This window comes from Protopterus annectens, chromosome 2.part2 (assembly GCF_019279795.1).
Source record: "Protopterus annectens isolate FY-2018-M chromosome 2.part2, PAN1.0, whole genome shotgun sequence".
In the NCBI taxonomy this organism is placed as follows: Eukaryota; Metazoa; Chordata; order Ceratodontiformes; family Protopteridae; genus Protopterus; species Protopterus annectens.
Genome location: NC_056730.1, coordinates 1,110,787,381 through 1,110,806,506, shown reverse-complemented (window position 1 = coordinate 1,110,806,506; position 19,126 = coordinate 1,110,787,381).

Below are 19,126 nucleotides of genomic sequence, written 5' to 3'. Positions count from 1 at the left end.
TCCATCCTTGTCACACCCAGTGCAAATCTGAACATCTTTAACTCTGCCACGTCCAGCTCTGACTCCTGCCTTTTTGTCAATGCCACTGTCTCCAACCCATATAACATAGCTGGTCTCACTGCCCTCTTGTAGACCTTCCCTTTCACTCTTACTGGTACTCGCCTGTCACAAATCACTACTGACAGTCTTCTCCACCCACTCCATCCTGCCTGTAATCTCTTCTTCACCTCTCTTCCACACTCACCATTACTCTGAACTGTTGATCCCAAGTATATAAACTCATCCACCTTCGCCACCTCTACTCCCTACATCCTCATCATTCCTCTATCATCCCTCCGATTCACACACATATATTCTGTCTTAGTCCTGCTGACCTTCATTCCTTTTCTCTCTAGAGCATATCTCCACCTCTCATGGGTCTCCTCCACCTGTTCCCTACTCTCACTACAGATCACAATGCCATCTGCAAACATCAAAGTCCACGGGGACTCCTGTCTGATCTTGTCTGTCAACCTGTCCATCACCATTGCAAATAATAAAGGGCTCAGAGCTGAACCTTGATGTAATCCCACCTCCACTTTAAATGCATCCATCACTCCCACTGCAGACCTCACCGCTGTCACACTACCCTCGTACATATCCTGTACCAGTCTTACATACTTCTCTACAAAAATTCTTAAAATAATATTAGCCACCCTTCTTATCAAGAAAAAGGTACTCTACCATTCTTTCCGTTGCTTTTATGTACACTTTCATAAGTCCAGGTATTAAGTGTCTTAAAATACAATAAATGTGACGTGACATGTTTTTGGAAAAATATTTTCATTTGTAAAATATAAATGCAATACACATTATGCATATTATTCTCAGTCAGGCTGAAAGTCCTTTTAGAATTTTGTACCTATCCTGGTCAATATCTAACAGTTAGATGGGTATGTCTGGAAGATGTATTCTCAAATCCTGGTTTATGTTGTTGTGTCTTTCAGCTTTTCCCGGTTAGGGGTCGCCACAGTGGAACTCTGGCCCGCTAATGATTGGCAGTAGATTTTTACATGCCGAGTTGCCAGCTCTGACACTCAACCTTCAACGCAGGTACGCCCATTCATGCAAGTCTCCACACAGACGACGCTCTAGCTGAGAATCGAACAGGACAACGTCTTACTGTGAGGTGACAACGCTGCTGCAGCACCACCACCGCAGTCTTCAAATCAAATCCTGGTTTATACATTTAATATTTTCCCACTTTTCCCTAATCTTCAGACACTTCCAGACTATGTGCATGCATTCAGGTGTAGGTGCAGAACAGTGTCAATATATGAAGGCACCAATCTTTGCAATCTAAATCTGTAGGGTAAATGTTGCCACTGATGAATACATTTCAGAAAAGTGAAAATAAAAATAAACCACAGGCATGTCCTAGTTAATACCTCTTGCTAACATTTTGTCTGTTCATAAGTTTTAGAAAGTAATGCTTTTTTCCATTTCTCTTTGTCACTGCTAAAACCATGTCCACTGTAAAATTCTCCCTATACAAATTACTTAATCTCATCCTTTCACTACAGTTGTGAAAATTAACCTAACATTTCTTTATAAAGCTTACATTGGTGTCACTGGAAAGACTGTTCTGTTTATTTATCCCAAGAATATGACTTAACTGTAAATACTGCCACCATAATATCAGACCTGCCCATCCCACATTTTATTTTATTTTATTTATTTTACATTTGTTTACCGGGGATGTCTAACTGGGCCAGTGGCCCTTTTTCAGTGAAGGCCCAGGGAGAAAAACTCCATTACAAAAACACATTACAGACAATACAAGAAATCAATAACAATTAAGAATACATAACTTTGGTAAATATAGGTAGTAAGTAGTTTATACATAAACAATAACAACTGAGAGAGTAATATAAAGTGAAAAAAAGAAAGCTAACAAATAAACTAGCGTTATTAGCTTGTACAGTACTGATCAGTAGATCAATATCATGGTATTGGTGGTAAATATGTATGAGGTACATGCATGGTATATGAACAAGAATATGGCTGATTGTTGCTATGCTAGTGTTACTTGTTCTAAACAGTGATAGCTAAGGAAGTACAAGGAGGGAATATGATGAAACTGTAGGAAGCCTGAGATAGGTAGATAAAAATAGGAGCTGTAGTGAGCCTGAGATAGGTAGAGAGAAACTGGAATTCCATGAGAGAAGGAATAGTTTGGATGTTAGAATTTTGTAAGGGAAGAGAGATTTTGGTTGTAAGAACAAGGAAAAACAGAATAATCAGCCTGGATTAGTGCAGGAGCAAAGCCAGTTTTTGGTTAGGTGTTCCTTAAGTAATAGTTTAAATCTGGATGTGTTGCTAGAATTTAGTATTGCATGAGGCATGGAATTCCAGGACATAGATATTTGGTGGGAGAATAGAGAGTTACCGTAACGATTATTATCTCAATTAAAAATATATCAAGATGTTTGGTTCAGATTGTATAAAGATTCATGCAAATATGGTTCCATTTAAAAACTTAGTTTCAGAAAACACATTTGCAGATGATCTTTAAGTATGTCTTCTGGTCCACACCGAAGGAGGCAGTCTCAGCACCAGGTGGATAATATTCAGCCTAAGAAATCAGAATACATTTTAAACCTGGGACACACCTGACTAACTCTGAAATGTATGCTGTTTTAACACTCTGTGCTATGCTTTTATGGTTGGTGGTTTTCTCTGGACTTTCAAGTAAACAGAGATGACATGCCATCTGGTTGGTAATTCTGAGTCTTTTAGGGTGCCATTGATAATTGTTCTGCTTATTTTAATATTTATATGAAGTTTTTACACAAATTCAATGCAACAAAATCACCATACTGTCCACGCTGCAAGGATCAGATAGCAGATTTAATGCATATATTTTGGAGTTGTAAATGCGTCTATAAGCTCTGGAATTCACTGAAATTGCAATTACAAAAAGTGGGATATCAATCATCAACACTTACATAGGAATTTACCATATTACATATTCGCCCATCTAACTTCGCAGTAAAACCAGCAAACTCACTTATAACCATATTCTCATTAATGAAACTATATATAGCCTTCAAATGGATAGACACTATGAACATCTGTTGGGAGGGTTTTAAGAAAGTTGCTATTAAACACCTATTAGCTCACAAAATAGTAATGGATAAAAGAAACAAAAACAGCAAAACTTGAGCAACTTGGGAACAAACCTTTAATATCATACTAGCATAAAACATCATGCACACTATAGAGTAACGTGTTATTAAGGAACCTAGCAATATACCCACAAACTCACAACAAAATATGGTATTGCAAACATTAATGTATGTGCTGTCTTTATATTGTTTGAACTTGTTTGAGAAAGCATCTATGTATATAGTATAAATAGGTTTATTATATGACCTTCATGTTTCCATATTGACTACAATGTATAACTTTCTCTTATGGCCATGTTGTAAATATGAACATTTTTGTGTCTTTTATAAATGCAAAATGAAAATAAAAATTATTGAAAAAAATATTTATATGAAGTTTGGTTGACAGCAGAAGTCTGAAGGAGAGATTATATAGTGACTTGCACAGTACCATCTTAGAGTGTAGGACAGTATTGGTTCAAAAAGTTGTAAGACTAGACCCTTTTGAAATGAAAAGTGACCCTTGTGATTTTTCCTAGACAGCCAACAGTAGAAATTATGTATTTCTGTTTAATTTTGTTTAGACTCTTTTGAAGGTGTCAGAAATGTTTAGATCACCATTATTTTTTCACATAACAAAGTGTAACTTACTCTCTTTAGTTCTATGATAATAAAAGGTGAGATGGTTCTTGGAACTTTTCCAGCCTTGAGACACTCACAGTCACTTTATATTGAGCATAGACTGTGTTGTTAAGAATCCAGACCTTCTTGGTCGCCTACACATCCACAAAATAAATGGCTTCACAAATGATCAAACTAAGAACTAGGCTCTCCATCACCAAATAAATAAGACATGCTGGAGAGGCAGATGTATTACTCACTGCTTCCCCCAACAATGGAACAATTTTCTATTAAATACATAACATTGGTACTGTTGCTTCTTTTAAGACAGCCATGATGACTGGATGGGCACCCATAAACTCACCCTGGGCCTAATTTATTTTGCCATCATGGCAAGACTGGTCTTTGGTCAATTAGTGCCCTAGGCAATAGGTCTCCAAAGCACCCCCTAATACCACCCGCTGCTCCCATCCTGGTCTACCTACACCATCCAGATTACTGGAAAAGTGCCTCTGCTACAGTGGCACCCTAGGTGGCCACCTAGTTGGCCTATGCCTAAGGCCAACTATGCATCCTGGAGGCAGAAGGTACCCTTTGAGGGCCAGTATTACCAAAGTAATTACGGTCTATGTACAGATTCTGCCTTGTAAACTTTGTGTATTTATGAATCTATGTTCTTAATATTGACCCAAATATCTATAATGAAGTAAATGCCTTTCTATATTCATTATTTCCAGTGAAGCTTTTATTGTTTATCATGTGCCATTCTGACAGCCAGATTGTTTTCATAGTAAAGGGACTTTTTATTACAAATCATTGCTTATATCCCAGACTATGTTAACTTTTATTATCATAATGTGAATATTTTCAGTAAACTATTTCCACTACTAAAAGCAGCCACAAAGGCCATGGAAGAATTTGTTCTCTGAAGTATTGTCATTTAGGAGACACCTCTGCATATAAGTGCACATTTGCAAGTCCTACTCTCCAAGCTTAGTTGCTAAAATAAATGTTGCCTACTAATTCTGAGAAAGGGGACCTCCCACAGAAAATCGGTAATACATTTTTGCAAAATTTTTATATAAACTGTGATCTATACTTGGGCAGATATCTTTTCAGAAATAGAATGTTTGATAGGTATATCATCTTAATAATCTGAATTTTGCTCAGGATTTGTAATTAGGATGGTTTCCAGCTACTCATTTTCCTACTTAGGAATTCATGTAGAGGTTGTTAATTTTTTTCTAAAATAACCATTAAGCCACTTGCTAAATAAATGCCTACATAATATTAAGAAACCATACTGAGAAACTTGACATCAATCATGTTTTACTTGTGGTTGGATTGTGGAAAAGCCATGTTTTATTTTTCTTATTATTGATAGCTAGACCTAAGAATTATGTGATAACATGGAAAGATTTAAATATCTATGGGATTTAAATGGGGGTCAGGACATCCAGTCCTGCAGCTTTGCCCGAAGACAGTCCAGCTATACCACTGAATACTTTAAACTTTGTGAAAAGTTCAGTTAGACTGTCAACATGTAGTGGGTTCATCTTTTTATGGGACAGTTCATGGAATCAATTCTGTATATTCACAATCTGAACTTGAAGTCTGTTAATAAAACTTCCAGTGTACACTAGCATTGTCTGATTTATTTTTGGACAATTTGAATGTGTTTTTTATTATCTTTTAAGTTTATAATAGCCACATTTCTTTTCCCTTCTTGTATTCCCTTTTACACAACAAAAGGACTTGTATCTTTCCCACTCATTAAGTGGGAAATGTCATAACTTACTTCATAAGTAAGTACTAGGCTAGCTGCTTTTGTGGGTCATTTTAAGCCTAGCCAGTTAACCTTTTTGTAATTGAAATAACCTGTCCAATTTGGTTATAGACTGGCCTTACCCATCCCATGGTCAATAATTATATATTACCACTAATGAAAATAGCTAGGATCATATCATAGATAATTTGAGGGGACCCATGCATGGGATAAAGCATTTGATAGTACAAAGAGCAATCCTGGGCCACATTTTCTGTTTCTTATCCATAGATCTAAGTTGAGCTTGAATATGGACAGGGACAAACTTTGTTTTATGTGGTTGGGGAGTCTGTTCCACAGCTGTGGTATCCTCTGTGAGATATAGCTTTAACTCCCAACTGTTCTGTTCATGTTACAGTTACAGAAGAGGTTTAGATTCCTAGACTGAGTATTTCAGATGCCATTTGACTTGCTGATGTGCAGTAAATCGATCAGTAATGGGTCAGAGGATGCCTTGTATGCCAGACATAGGTCACCTCATAGCAGTCTGTAGGACATCTAGTATAGTGACAGGGCTTTGAGTTGGTCTGTGCAGGACATTTTGTTAAGGCCTTGTATCCTTTTGGTAAGGTATCTCTGTGGGTGCTACAGGCACTGCATGTGTCTGGACAGATACATGCCAAAGGAGGCATTATATTCAATGTGTGGTCTAATGAGGGCTGAGTAAAGGGGAACAATGACATCCCTAGATCTAGACACTGTCCACATAAGTTCCCAAATCCTGAACAACTCGGTCAGCTCTTAGGGGTGTATTGTCAATGTGGTAGTTCCCTAGGGTAGATGACTTCCCAAAGGATGCAGTAATGCATTTTTTTACATTTACTTTCAGTGTATGATTTTGGCACCAGTTATTTATTTGGGAAAGGTTTTCCTGCAGGATAGCTAAGTCATTAGGAGATTCAATGACTGGACTTAGCTTGCAATCATCTACAAATTTAGTCAGCCAGACCCTTTTGATTCATAGATTCATAGGTTCATAGATGTATACTGGGCTAATGACTACAAGGACCTATTTAAGACTAGCAATGCATCCCAAATCTCTGATAAGCTCTGGTACCCTCAATAAGCATAAGCAGGGGCTTGGGAGGTGAACTATTTACAAGCAGAGGCCTGGGAGATGAACATTTACAGGCTGTCTGTGTCCACTAGAGACATAAGTGCCAAACCAGGGATGAATTTCCTGTTCCCCATCCAATTGTCCAAGTTACACTTGAATTGCTTTAGGGAGGTACTCTGCTTCACATGGATGGGGAGCCTGCTCCAGAGAAGGGGTAGTCTCTGGAATACATACCTGTCCCTCCAGCAGATTCTATTTATATCACAAGCAAGGTTTAAGTCTTTAGAAATGGTAATTCTGGTGCTGTTTGCTTTGCAGATATGCAGGAGGTCCATCAGAGTGGGGTCTGACAATGCCTTGTATGCCAGACATAGATCTCCCCTCAACATCTTGTAGGAGACACAATGACTTCTTTAGACCTAGATGGCATACCTTTGTTTATAAGTTGCACAACATAGAATGATTTCCTCACTACTGTAGACATGTGATAGTCAAAGGTTAGATTACTGTCTATGTGTGCCCCCAGGACCCTGACTACTGGGTCAAGTCTTAGGGGTGTATTTTCAATATGATAGTTTCCAGGGGTGGATAACTTCCCAAAGGGTACTATTATGAATTTCTTGGCATTTAGTTTTAGTCCATGGCTCTGGCATCAGTTGTTTGTCTGCATCAGCCCTTCCTGGAGAAAATTTGTGTTAGTGAGTTATTCAATGCCTGCTCCTAATTTGCAATTATCTGCAAATTTAGTCAGCCAGAGGTCGTTGACATTGGCCTTAACTTCAGAGAAGTAAATGCCAAAAAGTAGCAGTCCCAGGACCGATCTGTGAGGGACACCACTTGTGACTCCCCTCTTTATAGAGGTGGACTCCCCAATTCTAACTTCCAGAGTCCAGTCTGTGAGCCAGCTGGCTATCCACTGGCTGACATAAGGATTTGTTCCTAACTTCTTAAGTTTTTCAACAATACCTAAATGGGGGGATTGTGTCGAATGTCTTGGCCTGGTCAAGGTAGGCCGTGTGAACTATTTTGCCCTCATCCATTGCTTTGGTGATCTTCTCAAACAATTCCACTAGCTTGAGTAGGCATGATCTGCCCTTGATGAAAACAAATTGGGTTGGGTCCAGTGTCTGGAGGTTTCCTGTGTCATTACTGATCCAGTATGGTTGCACCCCTTTTTGGTGTCTTAACAATCTAGTCCAGGTTGTTTCTATTTACAAAATCCAGAAATCTCTGTGCCTGTATGTTTAGTGTCGTATATTATTCCCAGTTAATAGTGGGGTAAGTAAAGCCACCCATAAATATTGTATTGGTTTGGATAGTGAGTGTTTCCAATAAGTTTAATTACATGGTATGGATTCCCTGGGTCATAGAGAGGGACCTATAGCTTGGAAGTGGTATTGAATTTTGCCTATGGTGATCTGAATGTGGAGAAGCTCAAGTGCAGTTTCTTGTTTGACCAGCATTGAGGTATGTTTATTTTTGATGTAAATTGAGATACCTCCACCTTTTGTTCCTTTATGTGTAGTAGCTGGTCTAAATGTGTGGAAAGCATTATAACCTTGCACTGTCAGTGTGCTGCTCTCCATGGCTTTAAACCATGTCTCAGTATTTGCACAGATGTCGGCATTCTCTAGGGTGAAGAGAGCTTCTAGGGAGTGGAATTGTTTTGTTTAGACTCCTAGCATTGAGCAGTAACACCTTTAGAGTTTCTTGGTTTTGATTTGTTCTGCTGGAAGTACTTTCAGTTTAGCATTGCTTAAAAAGGCACAATGGGGGAGGCCAATATTTTAGCTAATATTCAAAAGCCTATATGGGAGAGGTGCAGACAACCCTGACAAGACAGTTTGGTCTGTTGACCATCTCCTTCCATGTTGACAAATATTGCACCCCCTTAGAATGACAAAACTGTTTCCAAACCTACCTTTGTACTTAAGTAACGTCATAGAAAAGACAAAACAGAATGCACAGCAGGTTCCACTCACTAAGATTTGAACTCAGATCACACTGCATTTAGACTCCAGAGTGCTAACCATTATACCATGGAACCACACATGGTATGGATTTTACTTAAGAAAAGTAGATGCCAAACAGGAGAAGTTCCAGCACAGAATGTTGGTGGGCCCCACTGGTGACTGGTCTTTTTGTGGAGGTAACTTCCCCTAATTTGATTTTCTGCATCCTATTTTTGAGACAACTGGCAACCCAGCAGGTGACATAAGGGTTTATTCCAAGTTTGTGTAGCTTTTCTACTATGTCTCAGTGGGGAATTGTGTCAAAAGTTTTGGCCAAGTTGAGATATACGGTGTGCATCGTCTTGCCTTTGTCCATTGCTTTGGTGACCTTTTCAAAAAATCCACCAGGCTGAGTAAGCATAACCTGCATTTGATGAATCCAAACTGAGATGAGTCCAGTGTTTGGAGGTTCCCTGTGTTCTGATTGATTAATTCCATGATAAGTCTTTCCATGGCTTTGCATATGTGGCTGGTCAGACTTATGGGTCTGCAATTGCCTGGGTCTGTGGAATACCCATCCTTATGCAGCTGAATGACTATAGCTGTTCCCCATTCACTTGGTACAAAACCTGTATCAAGGCCGAGATTGAACAGTATAGTTAGGAGTGTGGCTAAATCATTCCTTCATGCTATGTAAGATGCAACCAGGGATAATGTCAGGATTCATCAAAGCAGTATTTTTAGCTTTTAATAGCACTTTTAGGACTTGGACTTGTGTGATAGCTGGAAACAAGCCAGTTTCAAGTAAATCTTGAGGCACAGATGGAGAGGATAGAGGGGTAAAGTTAGAGCTAAATGTATTGCCCAGTAGATTTGCTATATCCTCAGCTTCAATGTAGGTAACATTGTTCAATCAGCTTAGAGCACTGCTACATTGTACTTTTGAGATTACGAACATAACTAAGAAATCTCTTGTGATTGTCTTTGGCTGGGGTAGCTATTTTACCCTCAAACTTAGCATGGTAGATTTTATTAAGCTCCTGAGTTGTTTATTTATTTTAGTGACAAGGCCACTAACATTCTGGGAATTACTCTTCTTACTTTTGGTCAAAATTCTTTTCCTTTTAGTATAAAGCTTGTTGATATTATGGTTCCACATTTGGATTTATTTTTGGGGTTTGCCCTGCATTTGTTCTTATGAGGTACAGCTGCATTTATACAGCTGTTTACATACTGGTATTGTGTGGTAGTGTACATTTTTGCACATTCAGTGAAGTTAAATGGCTTTGTTGGTGATTTTGAAACCTGCCAATGTATCACTTAGGAGTAGGTAGTTTGTTTTAAAGAAATTTCTAAAGGTACCTTAGGTGAAGGGCTCTCTGGTTTCAGTTTTATTTCGAAGAAGACTACTTTATGGTCAGACCTAACAAGAGATGAAGATACACAAGGGATGGTGCAAGAAGGTTTCATACTTGTAAGGACAAGATCCAAGATGTTGTTACCCCTAGTGGATACTCTGACTAACTGTTCCATGGCATTTATATTGACAACATGCAGGAATCTCTGTGCTTTTGCTCTAGTGGCCCTATAGGTTTTGCAATCTATAGTGGGATAGTTTACATCACCTAGGAAAATGGTACTGAGTGATTCTAGTTCCTGTAGATAGCACTGTAGTTTTCTTTTGTCATAGAGGGAGTTCTATAGCTAGCAAATATATGGTATGGGACCTTTCAGATAGTTATTTGGACATAAAGAAGCTCTAGTCCATCATGCTGCTGTACCAGCCTTGATACAAGTCTCTTCTGGATGTAGATTGATACACCTCCACCTTTAATCCCCTCCTGCAAAGTAGCTGGTCTAAACATGTGGAAGACATCATAGTCCTGCACAGCTGGAGTGCTCTCCACTATTTTAAACCATGTCTCAGTTACTGCACAGATTTCAGTGTCTTCCAGAGTGAGATGGACTTATATGGAGTGGATTTTCTTGTTTGGGCTCCTAGCATTGATTAGTAACACCTTTATATTCTCCTTTGCTTGTTTCATTGCATTAGTAGGTTTATCAGGATGGCATGGCCTAAAAAAAGGCACTAAAGGGGTGGGCAATGTGGCCAATCACTGAAACCATAGAGAGGACAGATGTAAGCCATCCCTTGTGAAGCAGTGTAGTCTCTTGGTCATATCCTCACAGACTGACAAATATTGGACCCCGTTTGAATGACACCAAAAACTTTGCCAATTATTGAATTCAGTTATTTTTTGCACATATCACAGCATCATCCTTGGAGAAGGTAGAATCCAGCTCAGTGCTAGGCTCATACCCATACGTCTCAACCTGGAAGCATCAAAAATCTGGACAAGGCCCATGAAAAATAGGTACAAATTTGTATGCTGATTAACATAAAATCTGCATACATAATAACATAACCCGACCCACTTCAATGGAATTGTGGGATACCAGCTTTCAAACGCAAACTGAAAAACAGACAACCAAAATATGGCACCAGAGTCCCCCTGCAGCCATTCCTATGTCCCATTACCTAGCTATTTCACCCGGTTTACCATAAACACTAATGTGCATACTGCTTTACTTCTACAATAATTATTTGGATTTTATATTTACATTTTATAGCGCAATGCACAAACACTAATAAACATATGCTAAACAAAGCAATACTGTCTCACAATGAAAATAGACTTAGCATTAAAAGTTCTCTGCCCTTGAAACTCACATTCATTGAAACAGCATTGAAACCCACACCACATCCAAAGAAAATGCATCTGGCCAGTGGTGGATATAGATTACCTTTAGGCTGTTTTCACATCATAGGCCCCATGCGCACAAAACAAGAAGCGTACATGTGTTCTTTGATACACTTTCCTGAATTTATTAAATTATATTCCTTGTATAATACAGTATACTTGTTAGACTTAGAGTGCATTTTTCCAATAGGCAATGAAACAAAATGCATGAACCAGTAATGACAAAACTCCCCAATTCAGAGCATTTCCATCATAAAAGTCTACTTACACACACACACACACACACACACACACACACACATATATATATATATATATATATATATATATATATATATATATATATATATATATATATATATATATATATATATATATATATATATATATATATATACACACATATATATATATATATATATATATATATATATATATATATATACATATATATAATGACAGTAGTGTAAGCCATGGGCATCTTGCACAGCTTCTCAAAGTTATTTTCAATTTCTGTTTTTGCTTTACTTACTATGATTTGTGTTATCAGACCAACTCAATAGCTGTAAATGCACAACAAAATAAACTAGGTGAATGGCATGTTTTAAGACTTCCAATTTTTAGTCTAAGACCAAGTACTGACCTCACCTAAATTCATTCTGAAGCATCAAATCTATCATTGTAATACAGGCGCTGTTAACTGGCTACTCTTGCTTCTCCACTGCCTGCAGTGGAAAAATATGTGTTTTATCTTGAATGATGGAAAATGTACTGTACTTGTTTAAAAAATATTTTTCTTATAATGCAACACAGAACATATTAATCTAATTTTCTGTTCCTGAATTTGGGTTAATGATATTTTTTGCTCTTTCCACTGAGGCACAAATGCCCTTGTGCATAACATTGTCTCACTTCTGTTGTATCTGTAGCTACACCCTTGACTTGTTACACCCACCCCCCTTTAAAAGTACAACAACACAGTACAGTATCAACACTGCATCTACAAACTGTGGGAGTAGAACCCACAGTCTTCTGCATCAAAAGCAAGTATTTAACCTGTTATGCTATTAACAGTGCAAGCAAACTCACCATAAGCAACACTAAACTTCTCTTCCCCTGAAGCTGTCAGCTCCTTGCAAAATCCATTTGACACTCAACTGTATCTCTCAACTTTACAGCACAAAAAATCTGGAAAAAGACAAAATGTATTGGGGGACAAAAGCCCAAAACCAGGAACACATTTTAAATATTGCTTGCATAATTTTGGAAAGTTGTTAGAATAAAATGTTGCGTTACCACCATGCATTTCACTGCCAAGTCATGAACCCAGGACTCTGTGCACTACAGTGAGAGCAACATACCACTATGTCAAATCAGCAGCTTCCTGAAAGGTAGGAAGACTGAAACTTAAATGGCTGTCATTTAGTGAAGTCAGTTCTCACTTCTCACCATAGCTCTCAACCTCTTAGCACAAAAAACCTGGACAAAGTCAATAATGGGGGAATACAGAATTCAGTTCTCACTTCTCACCATAGCTCTCAACCTCTTAGCACCAAAAAAACAAAATTGGAGAAAGCCAATAATGGGGGAATACAGCCCCAAAAACAAGGACAAATTTCAAATACTGATCTTATAAACTTAGAAAATTGCTAGAATAAAAGGTTTGTGTTACCATTTATTTTCTGAAGAATATGAAGGCTGAAATTCAAATGCCTGTCATTATTTAATGAATTTATTCCTTCACTGATTTGCCACAAATATCCAAAAAACACAGATTTTATGAGGAACAGGACAAAAATATGAGGCATAAATGTGAAAGTGGTGGTAGGTAGGGACTTTAGACTCTTGTTACCTGTACCCAAGGTAGAGGGTTTGAGCCTGAGTACTTCTAACCACCAGGTATAGTCACATGGGGCATTTTATATACACACACACACACACACACACACACACACACACACACACACACACACACCTCTGCAGCTGGCCATTCTAGCCTCGTTCTGTTCACGGAAACCACCCGGCTAAGGAACTTAATTCTGCAGGAGTCCATTAGCAGCTAAGCAGGCCATTTCATGGAGCTGATGTCATCACGTGTGTGATGACGTCAGTACAAAAAGCTGGAAAAACGTTCAAATAAAACAGCCGGGAAATTAATGGCATCCCCATTATTTGGACCCCAAAACTCAGTAAAAACCAAGCAACTTGGTATGGTTGGGAGGTATGCTTATACCTGTCTTGGAACCAGTCTGACAGTTTTATCATACAGCCCCGGAGGGTACACCTCAAGTCATTAACACAAGCATAAACTATGACATGACAAAAGTTATACTGGTACTTGTTGTTCAAGGGCCTGAGTGCATGCATGATCTGATGAATCCTGGCACCAGACAAGTAACTAACTGTCAATCTTTCCTTGCTCATACTGGTAAGAGCACATCTGTATGTCTTACAATGGAGTCACCCATAACAAGAACGTTTGGTTGTGTCAATTCATATCTTATGTGCTCAGCATCTATGACTTTGGGACTCCTTGTGCTATGTGAGGAAGTAGGCTTAATATGCTGAGTGTGTTTATGCCTGTGCTGTGTTTTGGAGGTCTTTGAGGTTTAGGCACGTTAATCTTTAGAACCTCAGTATATATGATGGATTATATGCATTGTGATGTGTGGTGTACTACTGACAATTTTAGTGTCTGAGTTTACTGTGAGATTTTTGCTTCCAAGGATATATATGTACACCTCTCACGCAGTGTGTCATACTGTTTGAGTAATAGATGATGATCTTAAACTGTCTCAAGACACCCATCTCAATCAGGCTGGCTAGACAAGATGTGGGGAAGTGCTGGTCCATGATACCAACAGGAATTGCTGTGGGGGGCATATCTTATCATATAATAGAAATTTAATCTGTTGTTTACCTCGTTTTATCTGGTTTAATAATACCAGATCTGTGCAACTGCCTTTTTAAAGTTTCATTCAGTGTTTTCCAGATTGAAAACTCCCATTGTCTTAACATAAGTGTAATTTTTTTTTGCTTTAAATTAACCTTGCAATATCCTAAATTGTTAACATACAGTGCCTCCATATGTTCTTCATACTAGATATCACTGAATTCTGATTTGCCAAAATATTATGATTACCTCTTCTAACTTTTCTTTATTTAACTTATTTTTTGTAAGATTAATGGACAAACTTCCAACAAAAAAGTTTCCTATCAGACGTTTTATTCAAATAGAGGAAGCTTGATGTTCTATGATTTGATTAAGCTGTGGGCCTGATCTCTCTAATTTTCTCTGTAAACATTCTAGTTACAAAATAGTAGTCAGTAATGCTTACTATTTGTGAATGGACAATGTGGGTATAGTGTTTTCTAGAGAGTTCAGAGCCCTTCGATCACCCACTATGTCAATCTCCTCTATCATATCAAAGATTTTGTTTGTGATTTTTGGCATTCTGTTTGTATTGTAGGAGTTTTGTCAATATAGAGTCTATTACTGCATGAAAGCCACCACCTATGAGTGTACTACTGCGTTTATAATTAGTATTCCTCAAGACAGCACAAAAACTTTCAGAAGTTTAAATTTCAGTTTTATTTTAGACATTTAAATTCTCTATCAGCAATTTATTGCAATTTACATCTGTCTGAACATTTGTGATTTCCCTATTTGTCTTCCATATCTATCCATCTTGTAATTTTGACTACCCAAATGAATTATGAAATAATAGAGCAACTCCTCTGTTTGCTGAAGTGCAGCAACTAATAATCCCCCACCTCTTTTAGTCTCTCAAAAAATTGGCATCATTTTAATTATATTCTCTGTATGCAAACTATCAAATACTTACTTTTATGAACATGGTCTAAAATTATTCTCCTTTTATATATAGTTGGCATGTCTTTAATAGTCCAAAAAAGGTACCTGATAATGTTCCCACCCCATGATGAAGCAGTCCCTTGTACAATAAAACAATGTATGATATTATGGTGTAGTTCTTGGCTGGACAGATCAATTGCAATGTTTCCTGCTGGGCATACAAATCACTACATAGATACTCTTTTTGTGTTATCTATCTATTGAATAAGTCTACAGTAATTTGCTGTAAACAGGCTGATAACAGGTAAAATAAACCTCCTTTGTTGCCTCTGATCTCAATAGCCCCTACCCCTATCAGATCAAAGTACTATTAATACAATGAACAGAGAACTACTGATTGGTGATGTTCTAACCTCCAGTTTTCACAAAAGTGTAAATATGAATTGATGCTAAAGTTATTACAATCATTTGCAGAGGCCAAATCTCAGAGGGTATCTCCTAACTATTCCACTATTATCACAGTGCTAATGTTGAACAAACCTAATAAAGCTAAGTTAGCATCAACAACTATAGGCCTATCTTCCTGCTTTAGTTAGAACTATAACAATGCCTTTTGTTACATAACTAGCATAAACTGCTAGGACTGTCTAAACTATCACTCACAATTTTAAATGAATTCAGCTGACTATGGAACAATTAACTGGTACCAAAATGAAATATAATGTATCTATACCCAAGAAAAACACACCCAAAATAATGCCCAAGAATTCAGAAAACATACATACACACACACACACACACACACACACACACACACACACACACACACATACACACACACATGTATGTATATTTATATATATATATATATATATATATATATATATATATATATATATATATATAATCACTACTAAATACCGAACGCCCAAAATCCTGATGCAAAAACACTGAGACCACATGCCCGAAACCCCACAATACCGAATATGTAAAACCGCAAAACTCAAAATCGCGAAAGTTACACAACCAACAGACACACATCTTCCCCTCACAACCAAACATGCATCCTACACTAGACATACCCCCTGCACCCCCACACCCTCCCTACTTTATTATTCTAACTCCGAGATTGCTCAAACAGACACATAAGGCAAACTCACACACACACACACACACACACACACACACACACACACACACACACACACACACACACACCACAGTCACAGCACACACTTACACACACTACACCCCTCACAAACACACTTACACACACATACTTACCTGAACCGCAACACCAGAAACGTTAACACAAAATCCCTTAACATCGGGATTTTGCATTTCGTGCTTCTGGTCTTTTGGTAATGCAGGGTTTCAGTCATCTAGTCTCGGTATCTTCAGCGTCGGGATTTTGAGCGTTCGGTAATCCATAGTGATCCCATATATATATATATATATATATATATATATATATATATATATATATATATATATATATATATATATATATATATATGTGTGTGTGTGTATATGTATATATGTATATATATATATATATATATATATATATATATATATATATATATATATATATATATATATATATATATATATATATATACTGCATTTTGAAAACATATATGTATTACATTAAGAAAATATGCAGGTTATCTAATTGACTTATGTCAACTCATCAGTAGTCCAGATCACTTTTATGTCCTATGAAACGGACAAGACTGTCATAATTGACCTGATCCATCAAGTTCTTCATCACCTGTTAAGCAGACCAGCATTCTGTACACTGAATGGAAAGTGGACGTTAAAACTGTTCTGTACATGTAAGATATCATTCATTTCTCCAGTCCTGACTAGACATGTGCCATTCCACCACTAGTGTACTTTTGAATGTCCATAGGAGAGCATTCCTCTTCATCCTAGCCTAACACAAACATATAATATTACCTGGTCAAGTTTTTACTTTTTTTATTTTACACATTTATTAACCCGGCAAGCCCACTGGACACATGTCCCTTTTTGGGGTGTACCAGGTAAACACTGTCTGGTCAAGTTATTTGCTCAGAATCAGACAGCAGGCAAATGGAAGTGGAAGTAATCATACCCTTTATCATTGATTACAGGAAGCAGCACATTAACAGCTCAGAGCCGCTGCACTAACTGCCATACTATACAGAATATGAATTTAACAGTATCTAGGACTAACCTGAAGTAGCAATAAAGTAAACAGTATAACTATTGTTTTACATGAAACAAATTGGTTTGGTCCATATAAGGCCACATGTAATTCAGATGTCCATACATGTAATCACATACATGAGTTTAAGTACTTGGGATCAACAGTTCAGAGTAATGGTGAGTGTGGAAGAGAGGTGAAGAAAAGAGTACAGGCAGGGTGGAGTGGGTGGAGTAGTGTCAGGAGTGATTTGTGACAGACGAGTACCAGTAAGAGTGAAAGGGAAGGTCTACAAGAGGTTAGTGAGACCTACTGTGTTGTATGGGTTGGAGAAGGTGGCATTGACAAAAAGGCAGGAGTCAGAGAAGGAAGTGGCAGAGTTAAAGATGTTCAGATTTGCATTGGGTGTAACAAGGATGGACAGGATTAGGAATCAGTATATTAGAGGGTCAGCTCAGGTTGGATGGTTTGGAGACAAAGTCAGAGAGGCAAGATTGCATTGGTTTGGTCATGTGCTGAGGTGGGATGATGGGTATATTGGGAAAAGGATGCTAAGGATGGAGCTGCCAAGTAAGAGGAAAAGAGGAAGGCCTAAGATAAGGTTTATGGACGTGGTGAGAGAGGACATGCAAGTGGTTGGTGTGACAGAGCAATATGCAGACTACAGGAAGAAATGGAAACAGATGATCCGCTGTGGCGACCCCTAACAGGAATAGCCAAAAGAGAAGAAGATACATGTAATCACATTATGAGCACTAAGAGGAAATAACAATACAATAAATAAAATCTTAGAGACAATATAGACAAAAAAGTAATTTATGGGGAAAAAGTTTCTTCTGGATTGTTTGGGAATTTTCCTTTGATTGCTGGTAGCCACATCATACCAGGTTAACTCTACCTTCTCTATGTCTGTCACTTCTATATCAGACATCAAGAAATCTATATATCCTGTATCCAATGGTATGGATGAGACCAGAGCTTCATACCAATTGTACGTGGAGGTTCTGCTATGCATAGAAACTTGTCTGGAAGATTTAGTTTCACTACTCCCACTAGGTTACGTTGTTGCAAATTTGCCGGATTTGCTCTTTTTTAGATTAGAGGATTAGAAGAAGTCATTATTTTTTTCAAGTATCTTGAGATGCTCTTTCCACATTGCTTGTATTATTGTATTATTTTAAGGGTCTTATTTGTACAATAAACTTCTCTACTTAATCAGTCATTATAAATGGAAAATGCTTAGAAACTTTAGTATTGCAAGGTTCCCAATGAATCTGCAATGTACTATGTAGCCTCTGTCTCTAAAATGCCATAAATAGGAAACTAAAGCATTTTTCATAAGGAAAAGTGAAGTGCTAAAGTCTGGGACAAAATTAACCGAAGCACCTGTTACTTCCAGATCAATTCTCAATTTTATTATTATTATTTTTTTTTTTTTGCTTTTACAAGAATGTCCTCTTTATATGTATAGATGAGGCATTTGAAAATGAACTACCTGGGATATTTGGTGTGTTTTATTCACAGCTTAATTCTGTGGGTGGTCAATATTACTGGGACTTCTTTTATCTCCACACACCTTTGGAACGTGTGTGAAGAATTCCTAGAGTCATTTCCCTCTATATTTTCCAGTAAGCCCCAAGACTCTTATATTATTATAGTGGTCTCAGTTCTTTAGGTCATCAGTTTTTACATCCATGTTGTAGACTGAGTGATGGATCTGGTTGATTTTATCCTACTGTTTCTAATAGTCCATTTGAA